The sequence below is a fragment of the Boleophthalmus pectinirostris genome, unplaced genomic scaffold (genome assembly GCF_026225935.1).
Source record: "Boleophthalmus pectinirostris isolate CB_2022bp ecotype Guang Dong unplaced genomic scaffold, ASM2622593v1 HiC_scaffold_16, whole genome shotgun sequence".
In the NCBI taxonomy this organism is placed as follows: Eukaryota; Metazoa; Chordata; class Actinopteri; order Gobiiformes; family Gobiidae; genus Boleophthalmus; species Boleophthalmus pectinirostris.
In genome coordinates this window covers 21471829-21496399 of record NW_026571095.1, presented here as the reverse complement: position 1 = coordinate 21496399, position 24571 = coordinate 21471829, and the positions used below count along the sequence as shown (strand labels likewise).

At 38.4% G+C, this 24571-nt stretch overlaps 1 protein-coding gene across 1 annotated transcript in view; it reads left to right on the top strand.

Moving 5' to 3' along the window:
* Positions 1–23487, top strand: part of fyco1b (FYVE and coiled-coil domain autophagy adaptor 1b) — a 79366-nt gene extending 55879 nt beyond the window's left edge. The window contains exon 20 of the mRNA XM_055152108.1: positions 23444–23487. The gene's annotated coding sequence lies outside the window, so the exon portion shown is untranslated. The remainder of the gene's footprint in view (positions 1–23443) is intronic.
* Positions 23488–24571: the final 1084 nt, after the last annotated feature.

Sequence of the window (24571 nt, the reverse complement as noted above, 5' to 3'; positions counted from 1 at the left end):
TTTATTAATTCACTTATGCATACAGTAATGCCAGTGTTTCACATCATATTTCACATCTGTTTGAGTGTGTGAAAATAACAGGCAAAAACAGTTGGTTATCAAAATGTCTCTATTCAGTTAAAAAGAGTATAGGATCTTGTTATGTTTTTCCAAAGACTACAACATGGAACTTTTCTGGTTATTTCTATGTTTGAAATGTTCCACAGTATGGCATTAAACTTAAAGCTCAATTACCCACTTTTTCTACATGTATTTTTTCCCCTTATGTGTTTTGAAAATGCAGAACTTTGTGACAAATCATAACACTGCACTCTGTCTTCATTTAATTCTGAAACATTATCCAAAACTATAAGATGCTTTGGGATGAGAGTTGATTGACGGTCCTTTGGTGGTTCGTCCCGCTTCACTCTTCCACTTGAAAAAGCTGGTCTAAGCTGTGCTAGGAGCCAAAAACACCATACATGTGAATACTAGCAATTAACCAAAGGGTGTGAGACCTGATGAGAGCCCCAGCTGAGGAAGTACTGTGAATTGACCCAGTGAGATCACCTGTTGTCTTTATTAAGGAAGATATAATATGATTGAACACTGTACTCTGGAACATTCTACCGGAAAGGTCATTATGCACCTTTAATTCAAAAATGTCATACTTTTCATTCACTAGTGTTTATAGAAAGACATCTGCAGTAAACTATAATTGAGTGGAGCTGAAGAATAGCGTTCCAAACCACAAAAACCTGTCTCCATCAGAAACAAAGAGGCATACTGACCTTGTGGTCCTGAGGAACTCTCCACCACCTGCTCTGTTTAAAACCTGCACTTTCACTTTCACAGCTTTTGCCTTTACTGTTCAGGTTTTTTGTGACATACCAGTGACATTGGCCTACAATAACATAGTCCTACATTTCAAATACATTGGAGACAGTAAGCACCTATCAGGTTTTGTTCAAGGCAAACAAGCAGAAACTGAACAGTTTGAAATCCATTGGGCAAGGCATGGAACCAACTTAGAGCATAGATAAATGTCATTGCTACTAAATGTGTATGAAATATAATATTAAATAAAAATAGTAATGTAAAGATTGATCCAAAATGTAACATTTTGAGCCAACATATTCCAACAAGTTAAAAACACTGAGTGCTATAAGAACTTATAAAAAAGTTGCACTATTTAACATTTGGAGAGGCATACCCCTTCATATTAACACATGTTTTCCCAGGTAATATAGGGCAATAAACACCTTATTTTCAGTATAAATGTAAGATAAGTTTAATTTCATATTGTGAAACATTCCAGGCAAAACAAAAGATCTCCATGGAAACAAGCAGGTGGCAGAAACGTTCTATTGTGCACCTTTCTGCGTCTCAATTAAACCTTGATCTGGCTCTTACAAGAACTGATTTATAAACTTGGATCTCAGTCATTGAAATCACATTATTTTCGCATCCAGATCTTGTCCATATATAAGCACTTTCTTCCTTCACATTTAGCCCACTGACTATTTGGATCACCAAGACTTCATTTGCTATTGGACAACCTCCCAGATTCCCAGTCAATATTTAATGCACAAAGCAATAGCGTGCCTACTTTTTGTATTTCTTGGCTTGGTTCTTGCATATATCTCTGCTCCCTGGATCATTGCCTCTTTGTATTGGTGCATGTTTTTAGGATTCGTTTGATTGGTTTTCTTGTGTGCTGTGATGTCTTCGCTCAATAGACTCTTCACACCACAAGCGCCTCATGTATTCTGCTCTATTCGCTTCACCAAGCTCCACTGTTGCACAGCATGTCTCCTCCTCTCGGAAAACTCCACACTGGCATCGCTCAGTCAGTTTCGAGTATTTGTGCATATATATATATATATATATATACAGTATGAGGTATACACAGATTTCTAATGTTGTCCTATAGCTTTGCGATTTCCTGGCACATGAACCAGGCTGTGATCTTGTGTGGAGAAGAGATCATTTGGGTTTGTGTATTCTGTGTCGTGCCAAGTAAACAGGGCTTTGTGAGTTATTCCAGCCGCAAATGTTGAGGGTCTCACAATGTGGTAATGATTATTAGATTTTGTTATATTTTGTATAGAGGTTATTTGCAGGGTAGATTTTTAAGTACTGCATTGTTAAAGGGACAGGCTGGAAGTTTGGACAAAGGACCTCATTTCCTAGTGAACCAGAGTGTTGGAGACGTGTGGAGACACTTTTTTAAATATTCCATCCAGTCCTTGTATTTGCAGAGGTCACTGGTGCTAGGCTAGTGCATGTCAATGGCCATAGTTATCCTGCCACTAAAAACAGTCTTAAACAGTCCACAAAGCACCTGAAGCAAATCTATTATTACACCAGACTGTCGATGTAAGTGCCTGTGTTGATAGAATAATGTTTGAAATAAAACTAACCTTGCATCACATGAATTGTCGCATGTTGAGGGACTATTTTCTCAGCTGCAGCAGAATTTTACTTTGTAAGGTAGGTGCTAGGTGATATCAGTCCGCCTCTGCCAAGCTTTCTATCAGGAAGTACAACTCGCTTCTGCTGCTCAGACATAAATCCTTCAAATGCAAGGTTGGTTTGGAAAAAAGGATAGCAGAGGCACTCTGATTTGAGGTGTATTTATTAAAAGTCCCACCAACGCATTTCGAATACTTAGTCTTCATCAGGGCAAGGCTGGTTTTACTTCTAAAATTATTCTATCCACACAGACATTCACATCGACACTCTGGTGTAATAATTGTTTTGCTTCGGGTGTTTTGTGGAGTGGGTAATACTGTTTTTAGTGGCAGACTAACTATGGCCATTGTCTTGCGCTAGCCTAGCACAGTGACCTCTGCAAATACAAGGACTGGATGGAATTTTTTTTTTTTTTGAAAAAGTGTCTCCACACATCTCCAACACTCTGGCTCACTAGGAAATTATGTCCTATTATATATCAAAAATTTCATACTCTTGTTTAATGTAAACGGTCACATTTTTCTATAGCACTTTTCCACCTTCAAGGCACTCAAAGTGCTTTACAACAAGGAACCACTCACACATTCACACAGACACTGTGGGCAAGGTGGGTTAAGTGTCTTGCCCAAGGAAACAATGATAGCATTCATCTGTGGGAGCTGGAATCACACCAGCCAACCTGTGGGTCAGTGGATCAACCTATGATGTTTTTTTATGTCGAGAGCTGGATTTGAACTGCCAACCTTCAGATCAGTGGGCGAATGCTCTACCAACTGAGCTACTGCCGCCACCTGTGTCTCGAAGTGTGTCAAAGTGTGTGTCAAAATGTGTGTCAAAGAAAACTTTCAATTAAGATTTTTTGGTCCCAAGAGGTTCAAAGTAAAAATGCCCATTTAAAATCATGTTTTATACCAAAGCAATTTTTAACTCTTCTGCTTTCTACATTAGCAGTCAATGGGTGTAAGAAAAATAACTGAAAATTGAAGATTATTGGATTATATTGTACTAGTGTACAATTATTTGCATTATTTGCAACATTTAAAATCTTTACTTCGTTTTGTCTATCCATGGATTTCAAAAGATGAAAAATTAGCACTACTGCCATAGCCATTAACAATTCAGAACAAAATATTATATCTTTTGAATAGAAATTATTATATTACTTATAACAGGAAAATGACACCTACGATTTCATTCATTATCTCTACCTATTCAGTGCCACTGAATGTTGTGTCCTGCTCAAGGGAAAAAAAAAAAATTGACCAGATTCTATGCAAAGCTGAGTATAGCAATGTCTAGATTAGAACGTGATGATTCACATTGGAGCGTGAAGGCTCACAACAGCCAGTACAAAAGGGAAGCACTAATTACTGCTGCCTCTGTCCATGTTGAGAGCTGAACAAAGCACCTGCTGCAGACACATAATGAGCATATTGAGGTATTTGTGGAGATTTTGACCACAGACAATACCTCCACTATATTTAGTCCAGTGTGTTGTGGGTGATGGCATGTTTCATTGGCATAGACACTTGGACTGTGATGCCGTAATCATCCTTCATCCTCCTCCTCATCAGCTGTAGAGATTTTCAATGGCTCACTGCTGGAAGGCTCTGATTGTCACCTGAAACATTTACTATTGGAGATGTGAGAACAATGTCAGAGAGAAGGATAAAAATATAACTCCAGTAGTAGTAACAGACCATGAGTTATGTGAAACCAATCAATCAATAGAGAAATTAACCATTAAACATCTATTTCCATGGAGTGAAGCAGATGATGCCACCAGTTTAAGTCACATATCAGATCTGTGAAGAGGCTCACAGTAAATATGTTTATCAAGGCATTTTTATAGAACTCCAGTGAGGTGCATTTGGTCTTCTGATAATTTATGTTAGGTTCTTTTTTCAGATCAAGAGTTTGTTTTCATACCTGACAGTTTCGACTGCTCACTAGTGGTCTTCCTCAGAGTCACGTGATGTTGCTGTGACGTGTCCAGTCAGCTCATTTAAACAGGTTTTGGCACGGTCTTTCTACTGGTGGAGGCAGGATGAGTAGGATCTGAGGTTTAACTTCCTCAGGACAGTATCCCAGGTGTATGAGAGTAAAAAAGCCTCCTCATCCCGTTTTATAGTCCTGTGGGCACGTTTCCGTATTACGATTGCCTCTTTAATCCAGCGGCGGTGTTTGTTTTCCTCTGTCCCAATGATGTTTGCTCCGTCGCAGTCCATAATGTGGTTCTCTCTTGTACAGTGGTCACAAATGGCAGATTTGAGTTGTTCCTGTTCTGCTTTGTGTTTTGTTACTGTGTTTCGCCTTCGCTGTTTCCCTCTTGCATTATGTTTTATGTTTTTTTCATGTGCTGAACACCCTCCCTGTTTCCCTGATGTATGTTTTATTGCAGGACATGCAGGGTATTTCGTATACGACATTACATTAATGCTCCTGTTCTATTTTGTCTTTTGGGTGGATGAGTAATTGCATGAGTTTTCTGTACAGTTTCACTGGTGTGTTGATATTGTGTTTTCTCATTGTCCTCTGCACTTTTTCTGTTATGCCCCTGATGGACAGTAATGTTACCATGCCTGTGCTTTTTTTGTTTGTTTGTTTGTTTGTTTGTTTTTCTAGTTCTGTTTTTCTTTCTCTCTCACCTGTTGTTTTCCTTTGTTTATTACCCATTTTGGGTATTGGCATTGCCTCAGAGCATTGTGAATGTGTCTGTCTTCTCCCTGTTTGTCTTGTTCATCTGTTATAACTTTGATTATGTCAAATAATGTTTTTTACAACAGAGACTTTGTGGGCTGTGGGATGTTCCAATGTCCATAAGAGATACTTGGTCAGTGTGAGTTGGTTTTCTGTGTATTTTTATTTTGGTGCTGCCATCTTCTCTGTGTGTAATGTTCCTGTCTAGAAAATGTATTGTATTATTTCTGTAATTTAATAAATACTAGATTGATCTGTTTAATGGGTTACTGTTAAGCATTCAGTTCAAAACAATGACATCTTAAAAACAAAAAGTTACATAACACATCTTTAATACTACAGTCAATATAGATAATTATACAGTGAAGTAATATGGCAATAGTGCAATTTTATACACTCTATAGATTTTACAATTTTGTTGCATGTTTGCATTATTCATTCACTCCATCTGCACTTCTAACCACAACTAGTCACCCAAACCGCATTCATACAGGTAAAGTGGGTGAAGTGGGTGTCTTGCCCAAGAACACAAGAACATGAATTTCTGATTGGATATCCTTTTTTTTTTTTTTTATCATGCTTGTCTAATCTGATTCAGGTTTGAGCCAATATAATGTAAACTTTGAAAAAACAGAATTAGACTGGCTACAGGTTGTTGTTGTTTCAAACATTGTGTGGTCGTAAAATAAATGAGGCGCGCTGAGGCTAATTATTTCCCTGTTACTAAGGAATTCAGGGGCTTGTGCAACTTAAATCACATCAATTACTCACCGTCAGCCCTGTAGCAATTTATATTTTAGAGGCTTTTGTAACAGTCAATATACAAAATGAATCACATAGAAGATAAACTGAGCTGGAAGAATCAACAATGTTACAGAGCCTATATTAAACTATTTTTAAAATGCTGTTACGTCATCACAAACATACCTAGAGTTGTGGATTTGGAGTATTATTCTGTGTTTTTTCCTCACACTGAAAACACTCCTTGTTCCTTCTTGTAATACAGGAAATGTTGCAGAAACTCCATACATTTGTTTCTGTACTAGAAACATTTGGATCATTTCCGCCTGGATTTTACAGCTATTCCTTTAGACTCATTGAATTTGCTTCTCTCCACTCTTTGATAATCTCAACTCAAGCAAAAACAAAAATATAAAAAAATAAATATTCTCAAGTACTAAAGAGTAAAGCAGTTCAGCTGAGGCTACAAAATACCTGTTAACCTTAAAACTGTCACTAAATGACATCACAAGGTGTAATGGAGCATTTTGAGTTTTAGGAATGCAGACTAATAATCAAGCATGTGTAAATGAAACAAAACACAACTCCAGGTATGTTTTTAAGGAGGCAGCAACTTTCTAACGTGGCTAAATGCTCATATATTTTGAGCAATATGAATTTAAATGATCAAAAATGGATTCAGAGAAACTGTGACTGTATGTGAATGAAAATGCAGGTGATTCACATTGTAATGCAGATTCCAGACTAATCTTATTCTAAACTCATATTCTAAAATTGGCCATGAAACAGTTTTGATTCAATGTTATTTTTTTCCTTAAAGATAGACCTTGTCTGCTTGACTCCATGGAGGTGTTATTTTCTTGTAATGTGTGTCATTATCACATATGTATCTTGCATGTATTCAATAACAGATCTTTTTATTGCTCATAAATACCGTGAAAAACATGCATTCTTACTGTGACCGGTGTCGTTTCTCTACAGAACTCACTTATGAATTGACCTGATGGAAACAGGTACATAGTTGTACCTCTGTAGCTGCCTGTTATTATATTCAGAGCTGCTCCTCTTCTTTTCTCCTCCTCCCATCCTCTCCCCCTCTCCTCCTCTCTTCCTTTCCTCCTCTTCTCCTCTCCTCTTCTTCTCCTCCTCTTTAGCTACCTGTTATTATATTCAGAACTCCTCCTCACCTCCTCTCCTTTCATCCTCCTCTCCTCCCCTCCTCCTATTTCCCTTTCCTTCTATCTTCCTCGCCTCCCTTCCTCCCCTCCTCCTATTTCCCTCTCCATCCCTCCACCTCTTCTCCTCTCCCCCTCTCCTCCCCTCCTCCTATTTCCTCTCTCATTCTCTCCTCCTTGCCTCCCCTCCTCTTTCCTCCTCCTCCTCTCCTCCTCTCCTGTTCTTCTCCTCCCTTCCTCCTCTCCTCCTTCCTTCCTCCTCTCCTGTTCTTCTTCTCCCCTACTCTTCTCCTCTCTTCCTCTCCTCTCCTTCTCCCCTCCTCTTCTCCTCTTCTTCTTCCTCCCTCCTCTCCTGTTCTTCTCCTCCTCTCCTCTCCTCCCCCCCTCCTCTCCTTCTCCCGTCCTCCTCCCCTCCTCCTCTCTTCCTTTCCTCCTTTCCTCATCTCCCCCCTTCCTCCCATCCTCTCCCCCTCTCCTCTCCTTTTCTCCTCTCCACTCCTCCTCTCCTCTTCCTCTCCTGCTCCTCTCTTCCTCTTCCTCCTCCTCCTCCTCTCCTGCTCCTCCTCTCCTGCTCTTCCTCCTCCTCCTCTCCCTCTCTCCCTCTGTCTGTGGTGAAGGCCTTGCACTGTGATGCTGATGCAGTGGTGTGATTATAGGTTGCCATGTGCAGTATAATCACAGTCATTGAGCCTGGACCACACGCTCTGGGCCAGCTGTGACTGTGGCTTTGTTCAGCAGCTGCATCTCCACATCTCCAAAGGAAGAACAACAAGAAACCACTCCAGCGTCTGCAACATGCTCACCATTATGCTAAATGTCATTGGGGTTAGTATTACTTTAGAGATGCCTGAGTGAGCTACATTCAAAAACATGCCCTGTGGATTTGGACTTGTCTTATTGTCTTAATGTATGACATGGTTCAGGGTTATTGGTTTGCCTCATAGACTGTATAAACAAGAGGACTGAGCGTGACGTTACCCACTCAAATGAAGCTCACGATGTTGCCGGTTATAGGAGTGCATTTGAAGCCCGGCTCTATATTATGAATAGGATTTTTTAACAGGCAAAATAGCAGCATTTTAAGACTAAAATGATGAGGCTCACAGCAGCAGGTACACAGAGAAGGACGGTAATATTCCAATGTATCCAATCCAGTCCACTTTATTTATATAGCACATTTCACAAACAGTCTCCAAAGTGCTGCACAAATACATAATAATAACATTAATAAAAAGATAAAAATAAACCCTGAGATTTAATCATACTAGTCCTAAAATAATAAAGCCAGTAAAATAAAATAAGAGCAAAATTATAGAATAGCAATAAAAAATTAAGCCCATAAAATACATAAAAAATAAATAAACTCAATGGGAGCCAGTAGGAGCCAGAAGAGCCGCATGTGAACTTCCTATTTGGAACGTGGCAGCAAGCACTTTACCATGTCCATTTATATATAAGGTCTACGGTTTGTCTTGAATGTTCTACAATATGCCATTTAACTTATTTATGTTACATGTATCAAATTGCATGTGTTTGCCTCTCAGATGGTGGCATCTTCAGCTTGGCTACAGAGAGGTACAACAGCATCTCCATGAAAGCAAGAGGGTGGCGGACCCTCCATCATGTTGCACGTATCTTCTATAATCAGTTGAACTAATTCATGCATTTGGTTTAAAAATGTAACAGAGCCAAGTCCCTCAAAACCTGAAAGGAACAGTCCAGAATTTTAGACATAGGACTTAATTTCCTAGTGAGCCAGAGTGTTGGAGACGTGTGGAGACACTTTTTAAAATATTCCATCCAGTCCTTGTATTTGTAGAGGTCGCTGGTGCTAGGCTAGTGCATGTCAATGGCCATAGTTAGCCTGCCACTAAAAACAGCCTTACTCACTCCACAAAGCACCCGAAACAAATGTATTATTACACCAGACTGTTGATGTGGATGTCTGTGTCAATAGAACCTTGCATTTGAAGGATTTATGTCTGAGCAGCAGTGAGTTGTACTTCCTGATAGAAAGCTTGGTAGCAGCAGACTGATATCACCTAGCACCTATCTTACTGACAAAGTAAAATTCCGCTGCTGCTGAGAAACTAGTCCCTCAACATTCGACAATTCATGTTAGTTTTATTTCAAACATTATTTTATCAAGATAGACATTTACATCAATGGTCTGGGGTAATAATAGATTTTCTTTGGGTGTTTTGTGGAGTGGATAAGACTGTTTTTAGTGGCAGGATAACTATGACCATTGACATGCACTAGCCTAGCACCAGCGACGTCTGCAAATACAAGGACTGGATGGAATATTTTTTAAAAGTGTCTCCACATGTCTCCAACACTCTGGGTCACTAGGAAATGAGGCCCTATGTCCAAAATTCCAAACTGTCCCTTTAAAGACTGTGGAGTACTTCAGTTGCAAAGTATCAATATGACTCAAGTAAAAATCTTTAGTTTGTTGTAATATTCTTTGAACAGTGTATGTTTGTATAGTGTGTTGTATTGTGTAAGTGAGTTCCATGCTTCGTTGCTCTTGACATTTGCTCGTCGATACAGGTCTAGGAGGGTTTTTAAATAGCACACATTCTGTCACTCACATATGGACGTAACTCCCACCTACTTTAGAAAAAAAAAAAAGAAACATGTACAAAATGTCCTTGTCGTCATGGAAACCGGAGTCTCAAGTCCTTTACATTTATACAGTAAGTACAGATGGGGGCGAAAAAGCACTCTGAAATGAATTATGTCTCATTCACACTTCCAAAGGGCAATGAGGCTGAGGAGATGGATTACGTTAGTGAGGAAAATTTAAACATTCAGAGGATTTCTATCTGGAAGTTGTTGTCCCTCTGCAGATTGTGCATTGTGTAGATTTGTAGTTTAAAAGAGCTTTAATATTGAAACATATTTGAAGCAGAGGACTAGACAGTTGAGACATTGAGTTTGGTGTATTAAACATGACTTTGACAAAACCATCTCAGCTATAATAAGGCTTTTAACATTATTGTCAGGTTTGTTCATTCATGTCATGTTATCGCATTTCATTTAGATGTTTTTCCACTTTGTTTTTCAGTTTAGTCGTGATTCAGTCCAAGTTGAGTTCTATCTTAATAGTTTCTATCCTAGAAAGTCTGATTTCATGTGATCTGGTGCTTGCTTGAAAGTTTAAAACCCACAATTTTATAACATTTAAAAGGTGGTATTTCACTTCTGTGGAGTATAAACTGCAGCAACACTTTTTTTATTTGTTTATTGCTCATGCTATTATTTTGTTGGCATCAATTTAAAGATGACAGCAACAACAAATCTGACAATTAACACAAATACAAATTTCTACCATTATTTACCTTGTCTTTGTTGCATGAACAAAAGGAACAGGAAGAAGATAAATCTTATAAACCCTGCTCCTTTCATAGATCAATAAATTAAAATTTTCTTTAATAATCGTTCCCCACCCCAATCAAAGATCATTTAGATCACAAATGCTACATTTGCAGAAAACAACATATTAACAAGATTCTCTGAGACTCCTCTCCCTTTGCTCTCTGCACTAAATTATCCCCATTCATCTAAAAAAAAAACTACAACACATCTCATCAGGTTTAGGAAGCTGTGGTGTATAGTTTTATATCATGCTTTTGAATATTTATAGAGAATTATCATGTGGGAGCATGGATGATGTAAGGCTTTTCATATTTTGCATAACACCACCTCTAAGTGATTTTTTTTTTTTCTACAAATAAAAATAAAATTGTATAGCCACTAATAATTAGCACTGTTGGGCAAGTTACTTTAAAACTGTAATGTGTTATTTATTACTTATTACTGTCATTTCAAAGTAATTCGTTACATTACAATATTACTGTATTTAAAATGTAAGGCATTACATTACTATTGCATTACTTTAAGTTACTCTCACCAAAATAACTGCGAAAAAGCTGAACTTTTGAGCCGTATATGGACTGAACCAGGACTAAACAACGTCTAAACCAGGACTAAACCAGAGCTGAACCAGGACTAAACCAGGACTATAACAGGACTAACCTCAGACTGATTCCAGGACTGAAGAGGAGGACTAAACCAGAACTTAACTAGGACTAAAACAGGACTCACTGTCAGGACGGGCTCGAAGGTGACCGCAGGAGAAAAGACCGGCTTTGCTCCGCACCTCACGGAGGTAAGAGCGGCTGTCACCCGATCGCGCTTTATGGACACCCTGCTGCGCGGGCTCACGGTCCTGATTTCAGCAAATATTTGCGGGTACAAGACCCGGTGCAAGACTCTGCTACAGCGCGTAACTTCTACTTTCCTTCAACGTGTCCAGAAGTCCAACTTTTTGTGCGATGGTTACATTGTCCTCTGTCTTTTGGGTGTGAGCGCAGGAGACTTTGTCAGTGCAGAAAGTTTCGTCGACGTTGTGGATTTTGTTGGAGAGAAAACTTGCAACCGTACAGCACTTCAGAAGCACACTGCTAGAGATTGAACATTTATTTAAATTTGGCAGCTGAACACATTCTGTACTGTACAGTAGACAGGAGTCCCTTAGCCAATCAGGACGCAGCAGGAGGAACGCAATACGTGTTCATACACTGTAAAAACAAAAGGCATGCAAAATTGCACAAAAAAATAAAAAATCAGCAAAACAGCGAGACCGCGAAAAGTGAATCGCGTTAGAGCGAGGGACGACTGTAAACCAGGTCTAAACAAGAAGTGGCCCAGGTTTAAACCAGGTCTAAACAGCGTAGAGTTCTGGGTCGGTCCTTTCGCCCGCGGTTAACTGAAGGTCTATCCGGCCACGTCTCCGGCGTTTCACCGCTGCTGATTTTAGCGAATTTCTATGAAGAAAAACCCACCACTTCAATCCAGGTTAAAAAAGCATTGTAACGCACGTTACTCACATTTGTACCGAGTAAAATATTACAATTTTTTCCCCTGTAATGCCTTATATTACTGCGTTACAGCAAAAATCAACGCATTACTGTAATACATTACTTTTATAATGCATTACTCCCAACACAACATAATTAGGGCTGGGTATCATTAAAAAGTTGCAGATACGATACATACCTCGAAACATAGGCCATGATACGATACATATCTCGATACAGTGCACTTTCGATTCTATACTCTGTATTTCAAATCATTTGGATACGGTCCAATAAAAAATAAAAGATTAATCATGGCTGTGATACTAAAAGTCTTTGTTAAATCACTTCTTGTGCAAAGTTCATATGACACACGCACATTTTAAACACTAAAAACTGTAAAAATGTCAAATATGTTGCATAAATGAGTTTCTCTCCACTAAACAAGCAACAAAACTGTAGCGCCGCAACAAAATAATTTAGTAAAATATACCAACAAAATACTTGATTGTTGATATATTGATACAGCAGCCCACGATATCCATAGTGTATCATCAGACTAAACAATACAATAGATTGATACTTTGATATTTTTGCACACGCCTATTAATAATCCTCCATCTTGCAGTCTTCATTTTCCCATTCAGTGTAATAAATATGTTGAGGTGAACCGCAGTTGCCCTAAACATGTAGTTTCAGAGCTGCCCATAGATCATATTTAGTGGTCTCTGTACAATAGCACATATTAAAAGATTGTCCATTAAGCTCGAGTGTCTTGAGGGAGGATGCAGTCTTTAGCTGGTAAAGGTCCCAGTGCGCCACTGTGGAACATGACGTCAACTCGCTGTAAAAGAAATAATAAAAGAGGAGACTGCCTTGGACATGGTAGATACACATGTAACAGGGAATGGCATTATGGAGTGGAAGCTGAAACTGGACTGCATATTGATCTAGATGAATAAATACAGCCTGTTGAGAGAAAACACAAGTCACTCTTCTAGTAATTTTTGCAGTATTCAAGTGGCCTCTGTTACCATAGCAATTAAAGGTCCTCCATAGTCTGTAAACATAGTAGTTAAAATATGAAACCTGAGCATGTCTTGTTTGAGTTTAGTCATGTTTTAAGTTTGAATGTTTTAAGTAAATCTCTTTTTCAAAGTGTAATGAAACAGTAAATGTACTTTTTTCGCTACTATACTGGATCTATGATGTTTTAATAGCATTATCTTCCTAGTCATTTTAGTGCAAACTGGTTAAAATTGCCCAACTCTCTTCTTTCCTTCAGTGGCTTTAGGTAGTTTCAAGTAGCTGGTGACATCACACAGGACTACCCTGATTACAGTGAGGTGTTTTCTGGTTGCAAACACCTGGCTGCAGGAGCGGAGATTGAAGTTCAGATACCTTAAACTAATCACACTGTTCCTCATTTCTCTAGACCCTGCCCTCCCTCCTCCACGCTCACTCGTCCCTTTAGTCCTCCAGGTACTGCCCAGTTTTAGTAGCTATTTTGTTTTTTTTTCAATTCTAACAACAAGCAGAACCCAATTCTATTAGCATTTCCATATATCTCCTATCTTTGCTTGTTTAATGTGGGTGGAACATTTTTAATTTGAAAGTATCTGAGTTGAACAATGGTACACAAATGTTCCTGTCCACGACCATGTTACATCCAATTTTGCACTCTGATCGAGCGTGTTTGTAGACATTTGTTTGCACCCACTTACTGTCCCAAGAAGTGGGTGCAAACAAATGTTACAAACTTTCTCTTCTCTCTCTCTTTTCTCTCTCTCTCTTCTTTTTCTCTCTCTCTTACACACACAGTAACACGCATACACACACGGACACTCTACCGCCCCCCGGTAAGATTTGTGATGTGGGATTTGTCATTCGGCTCCCCCACACGAGCTAAAGGTCCTGCTGACGACATGTGTCACAGCTCTTACTCACTAAACTGCACAGAACTGCTTTCCTCTTTTTGACAACCGGCAATTTCACCAGCGCACATACAGTCAGCGCCCGGCTCCATGCTACGGAAAGAGTTCAGAGACAAGAATAAAGCTGAATGTGGGTCTCGTAATGTGTCACATTAAATTGTTGACAACATTTAAAGTGTAACACGTACATTTTCTGACGGGGAGTCCACCACTTGTCTAGATGGAGATGTCATGTGTTTGCCTGGAATGTTCCACAGTATGGCATTAAACTCATGTATCTCTCTACAGACAAACACATGGTACCAGCAGGCCAAGTTTACAGGTCAGATCTATGGAGAGGCAACACTGCTCACAATAAGAATCCGTGTTTTTCAGCACATTTTTGAGCAAAAAAAAACATCTCTAAGAGGCAACACTGCTCACAATAATTTTTTGAGTCAAATAACATCTCTAAGTTAATACCGTAAAGTAAATAACCTTAATGCCATACCACAGAACATTCCATGCAAAGTAAAGTAAGTACAAAGTAACATTGTTCATCTTTTCAAAAAGTGAATAGGATTTATAAAAAAATTGTAACCCTACATTGTATTAGCCAGGCTGGCACCACCTAGTGTATCTGCTCAATTTCATTTCTCTCCAGCGACTAGGTCAGGAATTGAAATACACTAGACAGTTCGCAAAATCCCCGGAAGTGCGAGTCCAGGCACCAGCCAATAAGCGAAGAGCCATACATTCTGTGTTGGCAACGATTCCCGAGATCGAGGATTTAAAGCCGGAACAAAGAGAATGTTGGGTGAATTTTATCAAGGGGAAAGACGTTCTTGCCCTTCTTCCTATGGGATTTGGGAAATGCTTAATATATCAGTTAGCCCCGCATTACATACGTCACGACCAAATAGCAGCGATTGCTTAAATAAAAAAAGTACCCACCTACCGAATGAATCCTAATGCTGCGTGTTCAAAAGGTTTTCATGAAGTGAAACAGGCTGATGAATCTAGGCTAATATTGTATTGTTATTGTTTTAAAACATAATAGAATTTTTTTATTTTAATAGCAACTCCAGTCACAGGGATTGGTAAAGGAACAAATAAATGTTATAGTTTTATTGTGAGGAATTTATAGCTGTCAGATTATTTACTCTTTATTGTTGATTTCATTTGAACTAAATGATATTTTCTGGTGCATTTTCATAGTGTTAGTAAGCGACATATTGTGAGTGACATATATCTATTATAATAAAACAGAGTGAGATATTTACAATTAGCCATTTGTGTGCCTTCATCTGCCACTGTGAAAACCCGCCCACTGTTTTTGTGCCATTTTGCAAGGTGTTAGTCTCCCTGTGAAATTTTAACCCAACTGTGCTCTAAATCAGTGAAAAGGCCAGTCTGGAGCTGCCAGATCTCTTGACAATGGATGATTTTTTACCATTATTAAAAAAAAAAAAAAAAAAAAAAAAAAAAAGCAATGATAATTTGAAAATGCTAAAATATCTTCTGTGTTAATTTTGGAAGAGTGAACATTTTAAGGGACAGTTATTTGCAACTACAATTCACTGTGTGTGCACTTAGATTTTATGCTCCAAAACTTTAGTTAAAGATAAAGGTGCAATAACTTTTCTGGCACTCTGTAACTTTCTGCTTGTTTCCATGGAAATGTTTTTTTTTTCCACAGTACTACTTATCCATCTTGCATTTATTCAGTGGCATGTCTTTTTATTACAAAAATACATTGAAAAACATGTATTCTTAGTGTGTGCTGACTTGCCTCTCCACAGATCAGACCTGTAACTAGGCCTAGTATTATATTTAAGACTGCTGGACATATAAGCAAAGCAATAGCATCTCCATGGGAAGAAGCAGGTGATGGACCCTCCAGAAAAATTACACGGTATATCTTTAAGTAAAAATATATAGGATTATTTATTTTTTAAACTCAAAAACATGCAGCTCATTACTTTGTACTTAGACATTTTAAATTACAAACAAGTTCAGTGAGTTAAGCCTGTGTGTGAAAAAAGCAGCAACTCCTCTTGAAAGCCACAGAAAATCTATCTTATTTCCTTAAAAGTTTGTCAGAGATTTTGTCTCTTTTCGCCATTATCCTTCTTCTTCCGTCTCAGCGTGAGCCTTCCCTCCCACATTGTGTTGAAGCCGGTCTCCATGGCGACGGCAGAGTGGTTTCGGGGCACGGCGGAGGAGCGGAGCAGACATGGCGAGGGGGTGGTGTCCCGCAGAGGAGGGCATTGAGTGGCACAGACATCTTCAAGGACCCATCGATAAAACCAATGAGGTACAGGGCCACTCTCGTGTTTACATGGTCAAGTGGAAATATGCTCAAACTGTAACAACAACATGCAACAAAAACGTGCAGTCATTTGCAAAAAATAACCACATGAATGTTCTTTGTGCCAGCACCAAATTTAGATAAATGGAGAAAGTTGCTTGCACTGTAACTATGACAACCAATCATACAACTAATTAGACACAATGCAGACTCTGTAATGATTAAAAATTGATTAAAGGGTGTTATGCTTTTTTTTCAGCTTTCTACCATGTTATAAGGAGGTTTTAGGTCATCCATCCATGTTTGAGTAATTTAGCGATCTTTGGCAATATTTGAAATGATAGATGGTTAGCTGGAAGATTCTGTCCGTGCTCCTATGTGTGTCCCAAATAATGTGTCCAGAAATATACAAAAGTATGACACAAAACTGTACACAACTTCACAAACTTGAAGCAATGTGCAGTAGTTCTAACAGCAGACTTCATGCTGATTGTGTTGTGATCGTGCTCTGAGGGGAGTGACTTAGGGTGGAGAGCAAAGGGAGGGGAGAAAATCAAAGTGAAATTTATAAAACAAGTTCATTCATTGCTTTTGATGAATATAACTTTTACAAAACAATGAAAGGTAACGTGGTGATCTAAATATGGTGATTTAAATACCTTGTGATTTCCATGGAGATGTTATTGCTTTGCCTGAAATGTTCTTTACAGTGTTATTAAACTTTAGCCAGACTGGCACCACCTAGTGCCTCTGCTCAATTTCATTTCTCTCCAGCGACTAGGTCAGGAATCAGAATACACTAGACTGTTCGCAAAATCCACGGAAGAGCGAGTTTGGGCACCAGCCAATCAATGAAGCGCCATACATTCTGTGTTGGCAACTATTCCTGAGATAGAGGATTTAAAGCCGGAATAAAGAGAATATTTGGTGAATTTTGTCAAGGAGAAAGATGTTATTGCCCTTCTTCCTACGGGATTTGGGAAAAGCTTAATATACCTGTTAGCCCCGTTAGCAGCGCATTACATACGTCACAACCAAATAGCAGCGATTGGTTAAATAAAAAAAAAAAGTACCTACCTACCATCAAGCGAACGAATCCTAATGCTGCGAGGTCAGACAGTTTCCATAAAGTGAAACCGGCTGATGAATCAAGCTAATTAAACTTATATAGCTTGCATTTATTTCATTAAAGATGTTTTTAATGCTCAGAAATCTGCAGATCTGACTGCATCACATGTTTGTCTCTATCGAGCTTTTTAAGTTTAATGCAATACTGTGGAACTTACAGATTCTGGTGATTTGTTGTTGTTTTTATTTATTATGAAATATGAATTGTGAATAGCTGAATGAATGGCTGTTAAAAGTTATCTGTGTCGAGTTTAGACATAGAAAACATCTCATTTGTTACAGAGTAATACATGTGCATCCCATTGAATCCACTGTTATCATGGTGGATTGACCATGCTACTTTATAACAAAAACACAGTCTCTCTATGGGTCTCAGAATGAAAAAGGACCATTGCTTATTATACCTTCTGAATAGGAGAAAATATACTCAAAATGTTTTCATGAATTTCTGCTCTGTTTTCATGAGGACATTTGAGGTTAATCTAGCTGTTACAGAAATTAATTCTGTCAAAACAGACCTTGAAAAGTATAAGCAGAAAATGGATAGAATTATCTGAATGTCTTACATTGAGGACATATAAACAGTTACCCAATTTAATCTCAAATCATTGTCAGTGTTTTTAATTCACATTGTAACTTTTCTGACAAAGAGCAGTTCTTCAACAGAAAAGTTACACAATGCACTTTTAAGTACTCCATTAAGTACTTATGTCATCTTGCATCTATTGACGTCAATCTCTGTTTTTTTTCTGTATATTTGTGTGTATAATTGCTATTTATTCATAGAAAAAAACACACTTGATGCAAAGCTAATTATTTTGAACATGTTGTTTTCCTCACAAGGTTGTGCGAGCAAAAGCATACAAGAAAAACATACGTACTAATGACTGAGACGAACCACTCCATGTTGCTTTTTATATTTAGAGGCCATTTACAGATTCACCCTTTGATCCCGCAGACAATTCAATCATGGCTCCATCCGCACTTGTCCTTGAGCATATAACCTTCGCTCCCCATTCATCACTCTATTGACTCCTCCAAATCCTCTGTCATTTTTCAAACCCAGACCCAAACAATATTGACCCATGTAAATAGTTTTGTTTGGGTGGTACATGTCCTGGGATGCCCTTATAATCAAACATAGACAGCACCTCCAATACTCCAATACAATGCGCTTGAGCGTTCACCATGGCAACAGGACTGCAAGTATTGTTTTTACCTGCTATTGTTGTGATCAAAATAGAGAGACAGCTAGATTACCGACTGCTATGACTGGGACTTTTGTGCGAATTTGTCTCAATGGAGGGATGATTTTGATGGATGTTTTTTTAAAAGGCTAGTCTGGGAACAGTGTTGAAATGTTCCTGAGTGTACATGATTTGCATTTTTTCCATCTAATCCAGATTTGTTGATCCGTGTAAAATTTCAGAATGCAGTTTTGACAGAGGACGTGTGCATGTACCAGGGTTCGTAGTTCATCGCTGAGGGAAAACGACAATCCGCTTTGCATTCTGTTGATTTATGGTGGACCAATAGGAGCGGGGCAAAGTGATCAATCATATTTATTTAACGCGCCCTCTTTTCAAAACACTATGCTTTGTATCCACACTCAACATGGTAAAAGATGTAATTAAACCATTTTTAATATTCCAGTTTAGTGGCAGCTAATTGAACTGAGCCGCTCTGTGCCGTGGTGCCCTGCGGCTACGGATTTGGCGCTGTCCCTAGTGCTGAAATAGCGCATTAAATATTCACATTTGCGTGGACTTGTCGGATTCGTGCGATGATGCAAGATCTGGATGTTAAACTTTGGTCTTGAACATGAGTCACTCCCATAAATTGCACCCACGGGGGAACCGAACCTCGTGCCTTCTGGCGGGTTCTGACTGCGCAGGCGCGTAAAGAGTTTGGAAGCGAATCCTCTGCAATGCTCAGTGTTTGGAAGTAGGAATTGTCTGAATACCCTGAAAATACAGGTTTTCAAACGACAAAGTGACTTTTTTCAGTTGGTAATATTCAAAATACTTTGCTAAAATGAAAGAAATATATTGGTTTTTGATCATGTATGTTTGACTTCCAACTCCACAGCACTAGAAAGGTTCATAGCTACAAAAAAAAACCCCAAAAAACAAAAACAAAAAACATCTCTTTGCTCTTTCAGACATACAGCATTTTTTTTTAATCCCATGTCACGTTTTTACACTATAACATGTCATATTGCAACTTCAAATTCAAGTATTTTAAGTATTCAGATAGTACTCTCACTGCCCCATGTAACAGAATACGTTACAAAGTACTGTATTTCTTCCCAACACTGTCCACGCTTTACGCGCCAAACTGGACACCGCCTCGATTTCCTTTGGACAAGTCGCTTATTTTTAATGAACCCTGCGTCCATATTTGTTTGAACTTTTGCCGTATTTTGTGTCGGCTCGCCAATCCCTCCCAGGACCTGTCGTCCCCTCCTCCAGCCCTCCTCCTCGTCCTCCTCCTCCCCCGCACAGCCTCGTTCGCGGTGCCGCAGCAGTGAGGAGAGGAGCAGCCAGCAGAAAGCAGCGTGTGGAGGAGACGAGACGAGATCTGGCGGACGGTAACTGATCTCATAACCACAGCAACGATAACGACGAGGCGAGAATCCACCGAGGAAAAAAAAAACTAACTGCGGGGTATCCATGGCTTCGTGCATCCGCATAGCTCCGTATTACGCATCGGTAAGTTGCTTCTTTGGACTTGTTTTTTCTAATGATCCCTGCTCGCACGTCTGCCTGCCTGCCTGCCTGCGCGCTTTCACTCAACGTCTTGGGGCTGTCGGTGCTGCGGTGAATCAATTATAAAGAAAATTTGGCTTGAATCTGCAGTGGCATCGTGGTGCGTTTACTGACAACATAAACCTGTATATTTTTGCAGTCTGTCAATTTGTGTGCGTGCAGAAAGCGAAGGTCATCCATACGAATTAAACGTATCCAGTGCGAAGAGAGAGGGGGATAAAGGGATAAGGCTTGGGCGAAATTAGCTCATTGATTCTGCGCCAGTATGGAGAAAAATATTACTCACCAAGCGATTGTAATTAAGACTGGATATTTTCAATCCTTACAAAATGGCATGTTGTGGGAAAGCTGGTTGTTGCTGGTTGCATTAATTGTTATTCCTGCGTTGTAATGTGGAGCCTAAGAATCGTGCAAGCGGTGAATTATGCATTCTGAAAAAAAAAGTAGTTTTTTTTTTTTCTTGTTTTAATCCGAAGTGTGGGTAAATTACTGCTCAAAGTAGTTAGTGCGAGAGAATGCTGAAACCTTGAGAAAAAATATGCATATCAGTGTACACCATGGATATAAATGATTCATAGTGCATTCTCACTTATATTTTCTAGGCTTGTCCCTGCTTTTATTGTTGTTGTTGACTGCAATATTTTTTTTATACTTGTACTGAATTAGGTTTAAGACAACTGAAATGTATCATGATTGCAGTCAGACTAAGCTTGGAATGTATTACCACAAATGTATAGCTTTACTTTATCTCAGTCATAAGATGTTTTGACAGTGCATCAGAAAAATGCTAAAATGTGTAGCTATCAAAGTGAAGTAGAACCTAGGCATGTCACGATTATTACTTTATCAACTTCATTCAATATATGACAGCCGGAACAATACATTTTGGGGATGAGGATTTGTGGTGTGTACGTTTTCTTTGCAGTAATGTCGAGATTTTGTTATTTTAGTTGTAATACGATAATATTTGAGCTGTAGAGCTGTAGAATCACTCATTTCTGTGGTGAATTAGTGGTTCATTCTGTTATTTATTTGTTTGTAGCTCAGGCCTTTAAATGATACTGTCTATTTAGAAATGGTTTACTGGGATTACCCTGCTTCATTGCTTTTGTGTCAGTGGCATAAAGTAATTTTTAACTTCAATATCATTGTTATGTTTCTCCGTAGCTATATATTGTGCTTCAAAATATATTAACATGACAGACGTATTAGAACCTATAAAGTTATTCACAAATGTCCAGAAATATCACTTTGTACTTACGTAAAGATTGTTCCATTTTATTTTGAGATTGTTGATATTTCAGTACTTTTTATAACAAATAGTCAAATACAAGAAAACACGATGACATCACGTCAGCCATTTTGGTAGGCAAAAAGCGTCCATATCAACAAGTCAACATCAACAGTCAACATCAACATCGTTAACAGTTTCGGCGTACAACATTAACAATCGTCATAGAAGAGTACAACATCAACAATCGTCATACAACAGTAACAATCGTCATACAACAGTACAACATCACCATCGTCAACAGTTATCGGTGAGTTTTGACTTTTCAACTTTTAACTTTTGATCCTCAGCATTCAGTGACTTAGAGTAAGATGATGAAGTCATGTCAAAACGATTAAATGCAAAACCTACATCAAAACAAGACGAGTTATCTCATGACAGACATACGCAACACAACTGTCAACACAAACGAGCGGCCCCATTGACTTTTTGCCTACCAACCACTGCGCACGTGCAGAAAAGCCAGATGTAAACAAAAACAACATTTTGCCGTACTGGGCATATCTTCAAAAACAGAATTCACAATATTCACAAACAGTGTGTTTGATGCCTACCTCTAAGTCAGGGTAGTGTTTGCATTTCCTTCATTTTACAATGCTTTGATTTCACAACTGTTTCAATATCATTTCAGTTACCTTCATCATTCATCATCTGGACTCAAGATGTGGATCACGTCACTTCAAACAGTTCCTTCAACAATTTAATTTTGTGTTTTGTTTTGCCTTTTGTTTTCTTCGGCTAGGAGAGTACACAGACTTGTGAGATGTTGTGGTTTTCAAAGGCACTTAGCAAATCTGTTTTATTCATGGATTCCACAAGTCCACAAGTCACCACAGACGTTCATAATAAAAATGCTTGGACACAGTATCAGTATCTTATATCACGTAAAAGCAAATTAATAATAAATAAAATTAATACCCCCATACTAATAATCAATAGTAAAACTAGTATTAAAAGTAGAACAAAGAAAGAAAGAAAATATTGCTTTCTACCATGTTATAACCTCCCCTCATCAAAAACAAGCCTGGAGAGGTTTTAGATGTGATCCATATACTGTATATTTCACTAAATTAGCTATCTCTCCTGAACCCCATTCAAACCCTGTTTACGGTTAACTGTAACATTCTGTCCACTGCTCAGCCCGCAAGCCTACATCCTCCGTTCTCCCACTCGATATTTCTCCATAAATATACAAAAACTTGATACAAAACTATACACAACTTGACAAACCATATGCGATGTGCAATAGTTTCATTAGCTGTATGCACACTGATTGTGTTTTGATAGTGCTCTGAAGGGGGAGTGACTCTTATAAAAACTTACAAAATGTGTTAGTACGTTGCTAGTGTACAGTTTTCAAAATAATAAAAGGTAACATGGTGATCTGAATATGCTATGGGTTAGCAGTTTATACACAATAGAAGTAAAATACTCCCTCTTTAAAGAAACTTAGTATATTTTATTATGAAAATGGCCTTTACTTTTGTCTAAAAAGTATTTTACCTGTCCCTTCGTATCAAAAATTAGTTTGAAGGTGAGGTACAGCTGGGTGATTTGACAAAAAAAAAAAATCCTGTGTGATTGATTGATCAATTTTCGTTTGAATTTCGTCTCATTAAAAACAAATAAAATTTTGATTGTATGAACATAAACAATACAGACTGTGAATGAATGGCATTTAACACAAAGAAGTGTTTATTTTGTACCTTTGAAGTCTGATCTCTGCTCCAAATCACATGTTATTATTGACAGAGGATTGACTGTGGATCCCCACAATTAACAAAAACCCAATGTGATCAATTTTGAATGCTGATCTTCATTAAAGTCCAATTAAGTTCACAGTGATGTAAGGATGATGCAATAAAAATAACATTTAATTTTTAACTATTTCAGTTGCAATCATGGGCTATAGGCTATTTTTCCTTTCTCCTCCCCTAGCCACATATGACACATTTGCACTGACTCACTAGAGCAGAGCGGTGCAGACCCTCTCCTCTGGCTCACATGTGGCCTGGAGGAGACTGGGGTGTTTTCGATACTAGACAAACCATATGCTCTGAATACCAGGGGCTGTTTTCTAACTTCATTTGGCTCTTCCAGGCACACAACCACGGTGACATTTGGGGCAGAGGAGACGGAGTGGGAACAGAGATAATTGATGACATGTTTGTGGATGAGTCAATGTATGGGTGAGTTTGCTTAGTGGATGCAGTCCTGGTTTGGTCTGGTTTAGATTTTAGATTTCTATTGTAGTTATGCAATGTTTATTATAGCTATAGCTACATAGCTATTTAGTTATATACAATGGTTGTCAAAAGAATCGAAAATCAGATATTAATCAATACTAAAACTAGTATTGTAACAAGATGCTCTCATAAGCAAGTATCAATCATAATGGAAAAAAATAACATACAGTATCTGGATACAGTTTGACCTTTCGTGAACAGTTTCGTCTATAGTAAAACAACATGAAAAATACAATACTTTTATTTTGTGTTGAAAATTACAATATTGTCTAAAAATAACTTTTAAAATGATCATCTGGGTGTCAAAATCGGTATTGAGTCTAATCTTAGTATCAAAATTCAGTTTGAAATGTTAGTTATCATGACATGATGACATTGCTTTGCTTTAAATATTCCTCAATTTGACATTAAATTTATCCATCTCCATGGTGACAAGCAGATGACTCCATCAGGCAAAGACAACAGGCCAGGTCTACGGAGAGATTAGCTCGCCCACAGTAGAGTGTGTGTTTTTCAATGTATAGATGGTTTCCTGTTTACAAACATTCTGAGATGTGCATGCAGCTGGGGAGCAAGAGATGCTAAGCGGCTAAGTGGTTAGCATTACAGGTTCTGCTCAAGTTTTGTACAGTGTATGATTAAAACCGGTTTTCTAGTTAGCTGGCTATTGTAGACTTTTGCATGGTTTGTGTACTCTTGCTAACACCCTTTAGAATAACATTTTATGTTGTTTTTAGATCTTAATTGTTTAATATGCTTTCATAATAACATTATATTATGTAGCCGCAGGTAGGCTAGCCAATTACATCAAAATGATCCACGATATCAAAGTTTATTAAAATGACATCTCTGAGTTTTTTGTCTGCTTTTCATTATAGCGGCTTGACCTAATGTATTGTACTGTATTGTACTGTACTGTACTAGCCTAAATGTTCTATGACTATACTGTACACAGTACAAGAGGCTAAGCTTGCTAGTTTAG